This window comes from Castor canadensis, chromosome 3, assembly GCF_047511655.1.
Source record: "Castor canadensis chromosome 3, mCasCan1.hap1v2, whole genome shotgun sequence".
Classification (NCBI taxonomy): domain Eukaryota; kingdom Metazoa; phylum Chordata; class Mammalia; order Rodentia; family Castoridae; genus Castor; species Castor canadensis.
Genome location: NC_133388.1, coordinates 71,157,318 through 71,166,914, shown reverse-complemented (window position 1 = coordinate 71,166,914; position 9,597 = coordinate 71,157,318). Strand labels below are relative to the sequence as shown.

Genomic DNA, 9,597 nt, shown 5'->3' with positions numbered 1-9,597 from the left:
ATGGCCATCAGAAATAATTCTTTAAGAGCTGAAATGGAGGCTCAGACCATGACCTTGTCATTTACTCTAGTAAACTCCTGAAAATTCACCCCATGTAGTCATCAACAACCACAGCAGTCAAGTCAAGCCACTGCCTAGGCTTCCAAGAGATTTGTATCCAGTGACACTTTTGTCACAATTAACCACAAGTGACGAGCTTGAGTCCTAGTGACCATTCCCATTGGCAAGCAGGGAGTACCGCCCTGAAGCCCAAACAAATCTCCCACCACCACACACACACATTCACTCAATCTATGTGTGCTTGTGCACCTGGGCAGGGGGGAAATTTATGTTCTGGGACTATTCCCAGTACCAATTCTGTATCAGGCAGGAAACAGAAACTAGTAATTTGAACAGGGAAGGTTTAACATGTAGAGATTACATGCAGAGATTCCACTCTTCGCCCTAGGGCTGAGGAAGAGTAGCAAAGGAGCAACAAACATGGAAAGGCAGCTCCTTCTCAAGGCTGGCATTGAGAAGTCTGAAGAAGAGGCTGCAGCCCACAACATGACGGTCCAGAGCTGATCCAAACTCCAAGCACTGGTGCGACATCAGAAGGCCTCTCAGTGGGTGCTGCAGGATGGGGCAGTGGCATTAAGACTTGCTTAAGTGCCACCTGGTATCCTACATATATGCCTCTCACAACCACTGAGCAAGCAGAAACAGGTGCACACTGGAAACAGGAAGAGGGGCCCCTTTCTCCTGCAATGTCTCTGCAGCGCCCCCCACTGACAAAGTTTAACATTGGGCAACTGGCAAAGGAAAGAGGTTTATAGAGGCCAACTCCATAATCAAATCAATGAGGAGATTTAGGGCTGAGAAGTTGTGAGTTGGTCACTTATTCACTGCCCTTTGCAATCCTCTTTTACTTCCACAGCTGTGCAACTGTCCAGGGCTCTTTATCTGGGACAGCAACCTGAACCCTCATTCCCAATGGGGCTGAGCCCTGGACAGTGCTGCCCAGGGAATAGCACAAGTGTCTGTCAACCTTGTTTATGGGGCACCATAGTCCAAGGACAGACCCCAAGCAAATCCTTGATATTCCACCCACATTTCTCTGAGTCCTCCTTGGGCAGGATTGACCTTGACACTAACTCTCTCTTGATAGTCTCCTCAATCACTCCAGATGACTCTGGGTTTGGTGGTTGTCACTCATTTGGTAGAAGCAGTCCCTCTTGGTAGAAGGAGTTGTCCTTTGTCATTAAAACCCTAAAACTGCAGAGCCCAGATTCATAGGGACAAGAAATACTTTGTAAGTAGGTTACCATGTCATCGTTAGAGGGAATGAAGACAGTTACAGAGAAGGAAACTGAGGCACATAGATGTAAGATAACTCGCACACAGGTTGCAGAGTGAGAGGCAGCTGACCTAGAGTGGTTTGACTGCAAAGTCCACTTTGTTTCCAGTACAAGTTGCTTCCTCCTCCCTACCTTGCTGCTCTGAAGTATTGGTGATTAACCATCAGATCAAACACCAGTGCTGTCTCTTGCTATCTAAGCAAATGGTCCCCACCTCACAGACACACCTGATTGCTGCGTTAGCTGCCTGCAGCATTCTGTGTCCCAATGTGTGGCTCACCATCCAAAAAGCAGCACAGTTAGCAATGTGAAAACCAAGTGCCCCATCTTCATAGTTACAGTGTCTTTACCTTATGATGCAGCTGAGCCTTTTCCCAACTTGAAATGCCACAGAGCTAGCTTGTTGGCAGCTGAATTACCTCACTTCCTGAAAAGGCGGCAGTGGGCACAGGGTTAGTCTGACTTTAGTGTGATGATGATCGTGGTTTTGCATAAAAGGTGCACCTGGTGAGGAGAGGGCCACGCAGGCTGATCTTTAAGGACCTTTTCCAGCCCAAGCAGGGCTGTTTGTACAGCAGAAGAGGAGCAGCTAGGAAGGATCTTGGTAAAATGCCCCCTGCCTTTCCTCTGCAGCCTTGACATGGCTCTGTTTGTGGTCTTCTCTACCTCCATGGTACACTAAAGGGGAAGAAAACACATGGCTGGAATTTGGGGAAAACATTAACTCAGACCTACAGTAAATGAAGAGACTTTTTATTTTTTTCCTTTAGGAGGCAGCTGGCCATAATCAAATCAGGAAAGAAATGGCCATGATGTAATTATTCTCCTTGAAGATGAAACTTTGTAACAACATTACTTTCATTTGTGTAGGTTACGGCCAAGGCCAGGCTCCCACGAGGGTTTTAGAGACATGATTGGATTTGTATGACTGTAAGTGCTTCAGCCGATCAGGTACTCCTCATGAGTCAGTTCTCTTCAGCCTCAAGTCCAGGAGGCCTGGAAACAGAGCCCACCTGGGAAAGGAGGAAAAGTTCTTTCTGCTGCTGCCACCCACGATGGTGTCCCCTGACATCTGCTCTGGTCCAAACTCCCTGGGCACCGGCTTTAATCAGCTCAGCTTGGCACTGACCAAGTCCTGTTTCCTACATCTGTCTCCTGCTCTGAGAGCCCAAGTGTCAAACCAGTGCAGACATCGCAGTCTTTGGAGATAGCGTACAGTGAGCCTTACTCACATTTATTACATGCATTTTTGACCAAGCATGGTCAAAAAATAATATTTTTTCAAAAGAAATTTTCAAAAATTTAAAATTCTCCCGCGCATTCCGCAGCCCAGTGGCAGCACAGAAGCTCAGTCGGCCCCACATGTCACAATCGCTGGGATCTGCTGAGTGTTCCCTGCCACTCCTTTGGGACAACTCTGTCTCCCCCAAAGCCAGGTAAAACATTAATGTGCTGAGCTGAAGTGATCAAGTGCAAGTTTCAGATTTGCTTTAAGGCCCATGTCTTTCTTTAGTGGAAGTTGGGCTGCAGCCTTATGGAAAAATGAATCCAGCACAGCGCAGCACAGCGCACTATGCTATGCACCCTGAGCATGCACAGGTTTTCCATGCCGGGTCCTCTTGGAGCCACAGACCTGCTGATGCCATGGGTCTACTGTACTTCACTTTTTCCATCAGGGTGTAGTTATCTCGCTTTTCTGTTTATTTAACAAATGTGAGTATGGCATCCTTGACATAGCTGCAAATACTCCACAAATACTCACTGAACAAGCCTTATAATAAAAAGCCTTTAGGAATCTTTTTTGCAGCCTCCGTGGAGTCACGCCGAGGCTGGGACCCACGTGCGCTCAAGATTCAGCGTCCCGTGTAATCCACCGCCCTGGCAGAGGAAGGCATTGCTGCAGGTGTAGTGGACGTTAATACTGCTTCACAAGAGGTGCTGAAGACTGCCCTCATTTACCATAGCCTAGTACGTGGAATTTGAGAAGCTGCCATAGCCTTCGTTAAGCACCAAGCTCATCTGTGTGTGCTCGCATTCAACTGTCATAAGCCTTTGTATGTGCTGAGCACAAGTCAGCCTCATCAAGGTTGATGACAGTGAGACACTAGGGGAACGGGCAGGCCTCTGCAAGACTGATGAAGAGGGAGAATGCTGGAAAATGGTTGGTTGCAGTTGTGTGTGGTCAAGGACTAGGGCAGAGAATCTCAGACCAAAGATGTCAAAGAGTACTTCAAATACAAAAAAATGAACAAATGAAATGTTTGGCTCAATTTTTTTTAAAAAAAAGCCTTTTGGAAATAATGTCCTATTATACGTTGCCTCATCTTACAGGCAAGGAAACAGAAGCACCGAGAAGGTACGGAATTTACCCAAAGTCACACAGTAGGAAGCTAAGGCCTGTTTCAAAGGTTCAGTACTTTCATGCATTATACTCACATAAAAGTTTGTCTCCCACCATTTGAAATGCTTGGAATGGCAAGTGTGCCCTGCATTCACAATGAGGAAAAGCTCCCTATTGCAACCTCAAGAGATGAGAGATGTTTGGACAGAAACAAAGTAAGGATGTATTGCTTCCTTAGAATCTACACCTTTCTATTCTGTTTGTTTTGTTCCAAACTAGCAGTGACAGTGGACAATCTCAGACACCCTCCCTGTCATCTGAAGTCAGTCAGTATCTGACACCACCATCTTCCCTTCATTGCTAGTAATGAACAAGGTGGAACTGACTAAATCAAGATTGTTATCCTTCAAGTTCAGCATGAGCTAGAAACTTGACCTGAGGGATGAGACCGGAAGAGCTATAGGGTCAGGAATGGTCCTCAGCTACAGTCTGGGTCCCTGGGTCCCTTTCCTCTCTGCATTCTACAACCACAGTCCAGGTAGCTGTGCAGATAGCAGCCCAGAGACAAAAAGAGAGGGGAACTCTGAACCTCAGCTGAGACTTCTACTGGCTGGTGTGACAGACTTTGTCTTCACCAGTGTTCAACACTCCTTTAAGGAGGAATAACAAAACAGAGCTATTTACCTCTTAAGAGGCAACAAATTGGACTTTGCTTCTGTTTTTAGCAAAGATTGAAAGAATGAAAGTGCCTGCTGCGGTTTGGATGTGGTTTATCCTCTAAGCGTTCATGTGTTGGAACCTTGGTCCTGGCGGGGGGGGGGGGGTGTGTTAGAAGAGGTCATTAGGTCACCAGAGCCCTGCCCTGCAAGGGAATGTGTTTCCTGAGAAAGTAAGTGGTTATAAAAGAGGGAGCCTGACCCCTGAGTTCTCCCTGACTTCCTGTCTTGCAATGTGATCTCTCACTTTTTTTTACATTGCCCCCATCATCTCTCCTCTTCAACTCCCTCCCCGCCCCACTTAAAGCACTTACTAGAGGTTTCTTAGTTCTGTTTCATATAGGTATATGAAATCCATCTGCCATATACTGTCACCTTAATCTCCTTCATTCACCCTCTCCCTCCCACTAGTACCCTCCCACACACGCACTGTACCTATTGTACAGTCCTGTTTTCATTTTTAACATTTAAGTTGATTTCTCACTCTTGAATTCACTCCCACCATGTCATCCATCCACCATTAGGACCTCAACATCACTAGACTCTGGGCCACCTGATCTTGGGCTTTCAGCCTCCAAAACTTAGAGCTAAGTAAGCCTTCTTCCCTCATAAAGTTAACTTGCTTCAGACATTTCATTATAGTAATGAAAAATGAACTAAGACAGTGCCTCTACGAGATCTGGAGTGAATGGATCAGGTTTGCATACTAAGACCTGGTCCCAAGCCCTGAATTGCTACTGACTCTCCAGTCAGCAAATAAACATACTAGCCCTTCTATGACTTATAATGGAGACTCAAATCAGGTACTGCCCCAACAGCCAGAAAGATATTTTGGGGGCAGACAGAATTCTTGAAACTCCCCCATCACAGTGCTGGGGATGGAACCCAGAGCCTTGTGCGTGCTAGGCAAGGGCGCCGAGATGCACCCCCAGCCCTTAAAACTTCTTGTTCATGTCAAACAGAGAACATCTTGTCTACTACTTTGTCGCACTAGAAAGGGGACACTTGTGATTGCCTGGCCTACCCGCATCCCTTGCCAAGAAAAACAGACCCAAACAGCCTGTTAGCCTACCACTGGTTCCACCCGTCCACGTCTGTGATAAGGTATGTTACTTGCTTCCAGTATTCTTAAGTCCTTCGATAGGAGTCTCCCATTCTGTGAAGCTGTATCACAGACTGTTCTTTAACTTTTGTTACAGTGAGTAAAAATGCTTACTGGCCATATACATGACCACATCCATGAGGCACGACAGAGCCAAGTGAGACGTGCGAGATAACAGGTCCATTGAGAACAAAATGAAGTTGGAGGCCGTGAAGTTCAAATCCCGAGCAGCAACATTCCCATACACACCCCTCTCTGGGGAACGCCGCCAGTCGCTGCAGGCCCCAACCCCTCTCCAGGTTAAAAAACGTCCTCCCCACTCCAGTGTGCACTGGAGAAGTTTCAGCCATAACCATATTTAGTCATATTCGGGGAAGGGGAGTGGTGGGTCAAAGGCTAAAAAAAGAAAAAGAATGTATATATACTTAAGTAGCTGAGATAAGTTTATTCCCAACCTACTTGTCTGGGAAAGCCATGGTCAGAGTCATATGACACCAGAACAAATCACAAAACCCTTTCCCTTCATTTAAGTGAACCACTGGCTACTTTGATTAAATCTCAGTGAAACATCACGTTAACCTCCCAGCATGGTTGTCACACTGTGGAAGTCTTAGTGGCTACAGGCCACTGCTGCTGAGAGACAGCACCAGACAGCACCGTGCTAATAATCATTGCAAGTCACAGCTGTCTTGTTTTTTTCAAGAGGGTGTCCTTCATCAAGATAACATAAATTTACTGACAAAAGGAAATTTTAGACAGCCCAGGGGGGAAGCAGGAGGTGAGAGTGAATGGCATACCATGTTCACAGGAGAAAGTTTCTCTGGCTTTGAAAGTCAACTGGGGTTCCCAGCACCCTGATTAGCTGCTCCCCAAGTGGAAACAAAAGCCTGGTACAAGGGAGTGTAACCAGACATTCCGCTGATCCCTTCTGAGAAAGCCAGAGCAGGCTGTGAAGTGTGTGGGCCTTTGAAAATAAGAAGCCAGAAGAAAAGGATGTAGGGGTTGGTTAAAAATAAAACTTATCAGATGAGAATTAAGTCCTGAGAATGTTATCTCTCCCCACAGGAGGGTGGAAGAAAAAAATAGGCATGTCAAGAACATAGGCCGCGGGATGAATAAGCATAAAAATAGGAGGAAATGACCAAGCAAACGTGCCAGGCGTGCTGGAGGAGGACTTTTCAAAGGTGCTGACTCTCCACGATCCGCAGCTCCATAGACTGGACAGCTGCCCAGAATTAAGAACTAGGGGAGGCAGAAATGCCTGGAGGCATATGTAGGAAGCTAGCAGTGCCTGTTTCTGGGGAAAAGAGACAGTTATTTTTTTACGCTAAGCCTTTTCAGACTTGTGTGTTTTTCTCCATGTGCACCTATTACCTTATCAAAATGTCTATGGAAAAAGTTCTTGGGAAAGTCCTACTTCCTGGCATTTTATGGCAGGTAACCTGATTCCCAATAAATTTTCCAAATCCAGATAGTTGGTGAGTCTACAGGTCTTCCCCAGGTGCTTGCTCCTGTTGCCTCATCAGCACCACCTCTGAAGGGAAGTGGCTTGCTAGGAACAGCTCCCAAACACTCAAGTTCACAAGACTGTGAAGTTCTCAAGGTTGTGAACTTGAGCTACCCCAAAACTCTCTTGAGTACCTGAACACTGCTCCTAGACCCCGTTCTCTCATAAATCCCATTTTCCCATAAATCCTCAAATGACAAATGTCCCTCCCACTCCTTAATCCCAAATCAGCTTTTCACTTCTACATACACCTATTTCAATGCTCATAGTCTCTCATACTATTTAAGTAAACCAAAGAGCTAAGTATTTTAAAGAAATTAAGATGGCATCCTTCTATAAGCCCCATTAAAAAGATTAGGTAGAGCCAGCTGGGCAGGGTGGCACATACCTGTTATCCTAGCACTCCAGTGACTGAGGCAGGAGAGTCTCAGGTTCAAGGCCAGCTTGCGCTACATAGCAAGAACCTGTCTAAAATGGGAAAGAAAGGAAAGGGAAGAAGAAACGAAAGGAGAGGAGAAGGGGGAGGGAAGGGAAGATAGAATGGAAAGAAAGATTAGGTACACATAGCACCAGTGCCTGTGAGAATTAAATATGTTTTTAAGTCTCTACTCAATGTCATGGAGAGCTGATAAAAGTACTCCACTCACTGTCAGGAACAGCAGCAGCCCTGCCTCAAGCCCAGCGTGGGAAGTTAAGTGTACCAAAAAGAAAAGGAAATAATTCTCTTCTTCTTAGCACAGTTTATTTGACACAGTAACATTTGGGCAGCAGCTTGCACATTGTCTAAAAGTGCCTGATGGGAGGTGTCCAAACTGCATCCTGGAAATCTATTCCCAATGGCCCACACTACCTAACTCTGATAGAAAGGTGAGGGCTCAGCCTCCAAACAGCTCACAGCCACCTCATTGGCCCAACAGGCCAATGTTGGATGTCAACCCAAACTTACTCCACAATCCTATGAGGCATGCAGAGAAGATCCCGCTTCAAAGTCAACAGAGAATTCAACATGAAGCTGGTGTTTCAGCTTATGTGGTTTCTATTGAGTAACTGATCCTCCCTTAAGAGGTTGGGGCTGGCACCCTTGTTAACAACCACATCATTTTGTAAAACATGTCAAGTAGCCAGCACTTACTGCTCTGCCTCTTCCAACTCCGCTCACTCTTATTCCACTCAATTCCTCACTCCACTCATTCCTGTTCTTTTGTTTGGCATCTGTTATGCAGGAAGGAGATACCAGAGACAACAAATACCAAGGAGCTGGAAGTCTTGAGTCAAATCCTGGTGCGCTGTCCACCACTGCGTAATCTTGGACCAGCCACCTAACCGTTCAAGTCCATTTCCTCAGCTGTGAAAGAGGAAGAGCAGTCTCACAGTGGTACAAAGAATAAACATGGGAGAGCACGTAGCACAAGCCCCAGCACATAGGTGTCCTCTCAGTACCGAGTCAACTTACCCATTGTGCTCAGCTTCTGTACTGTGACTCTTTCACCTCTGATCTTGGCATTGCAAATGTAAAGGAGGTGAACCATGGGAAACCCAGCCTCTCAAAGGACCTACTCTATACACAGTGAAAAGCAATACCGAAAATCACATTTGGATGGGCAGCAGATTATGTAGACTGTGGTTTTAAAATAAGCCAATGCATTAACCCATTGAGTTTAAGTATAGAGCGCTTCATCTCAAAAAGAACTGCTTATTTTCACTCTGTTCTGGTAAGTCTCCAGTCATCTCACGAACCAGTATTTTTTTTCATGCCATTCAAGATTTAAGACAGAATCTAAGCCAATGTACTATTTTTATTGATCATAATTTTAGTAAGGACATATCTCGTGCTTCTTCTCAGAGTTGATCAACTGTAAATATACCTGACATGTCAAGTCCTGTCTGATACAACCAACCAACCCAGGATGGCATTTCCCATCACTGTGTTCTAAAACAAGACAGGAACTCTTAAGACTGAGGGACCAAAAGAAATAGGATGATCTAGCTCTAAAAAACCTGAATTATTTAAAGAAGAAAAACACAATCATGTCTGAATGGATAATTCATGATTCAGATGGCCCCAAAAGTATTTGGTATTAACTGTGCTATAAAAGATTTTTTTTAATGCACTTAGGTTAAGACTTTTTATTTCAATGAAATTGGATCTTCAGTTCAAAATTTAATCTCTTACCAAGGACTCTGAGTTATACAGATGATGTAACAGTGAGGTAGGCTCTTAACATTTCATTGCCAGGAATATAAATGAAATTGATTTGATTATTTGCCAAATAATGTTTCTTCAGGAGGATTACATCCTCCCCTAACTAGGCTGTCAAAGAGAAGAACAAAAAGCAGACCCTGAGTAGAAAGTTCTGCTTTCCAGGTTCATCTTATAAGACTCAAACTCAGCCATGAAAAATCAGTGTGCATGAAAAATGGATTATGGTATAGTCTATTTGTTGAGAGGACCTTTGTCTGGAAAGAATAAGCAAAGCCTAAGGGGTCAGATCTTTTGGCAAGTAAAACTATCGACCAAAATAAAAGACAAAAAATATAAGACATACTATTGGACATACTATTCCTTCAGAATATTTTCACTTTCATTCTCATGA

The 9,597-nt window shown here is 44.9% G+C and overlaps 1 pseudogene; it reads left to right on the top strand.

Annotated features, from left to right (window-relative positions):
* The first annotated feature begins 3,206 nt into the window (after positions 1-3,206).
* On the top strand, positions 3,207-3,593 carry LOC109697176 (small ribosomal subunit protein eS12 pseudogene; annotated as a pseudogene).
* Positions 3,594-9,597: the final 6,004 nt, after the last annotated feature.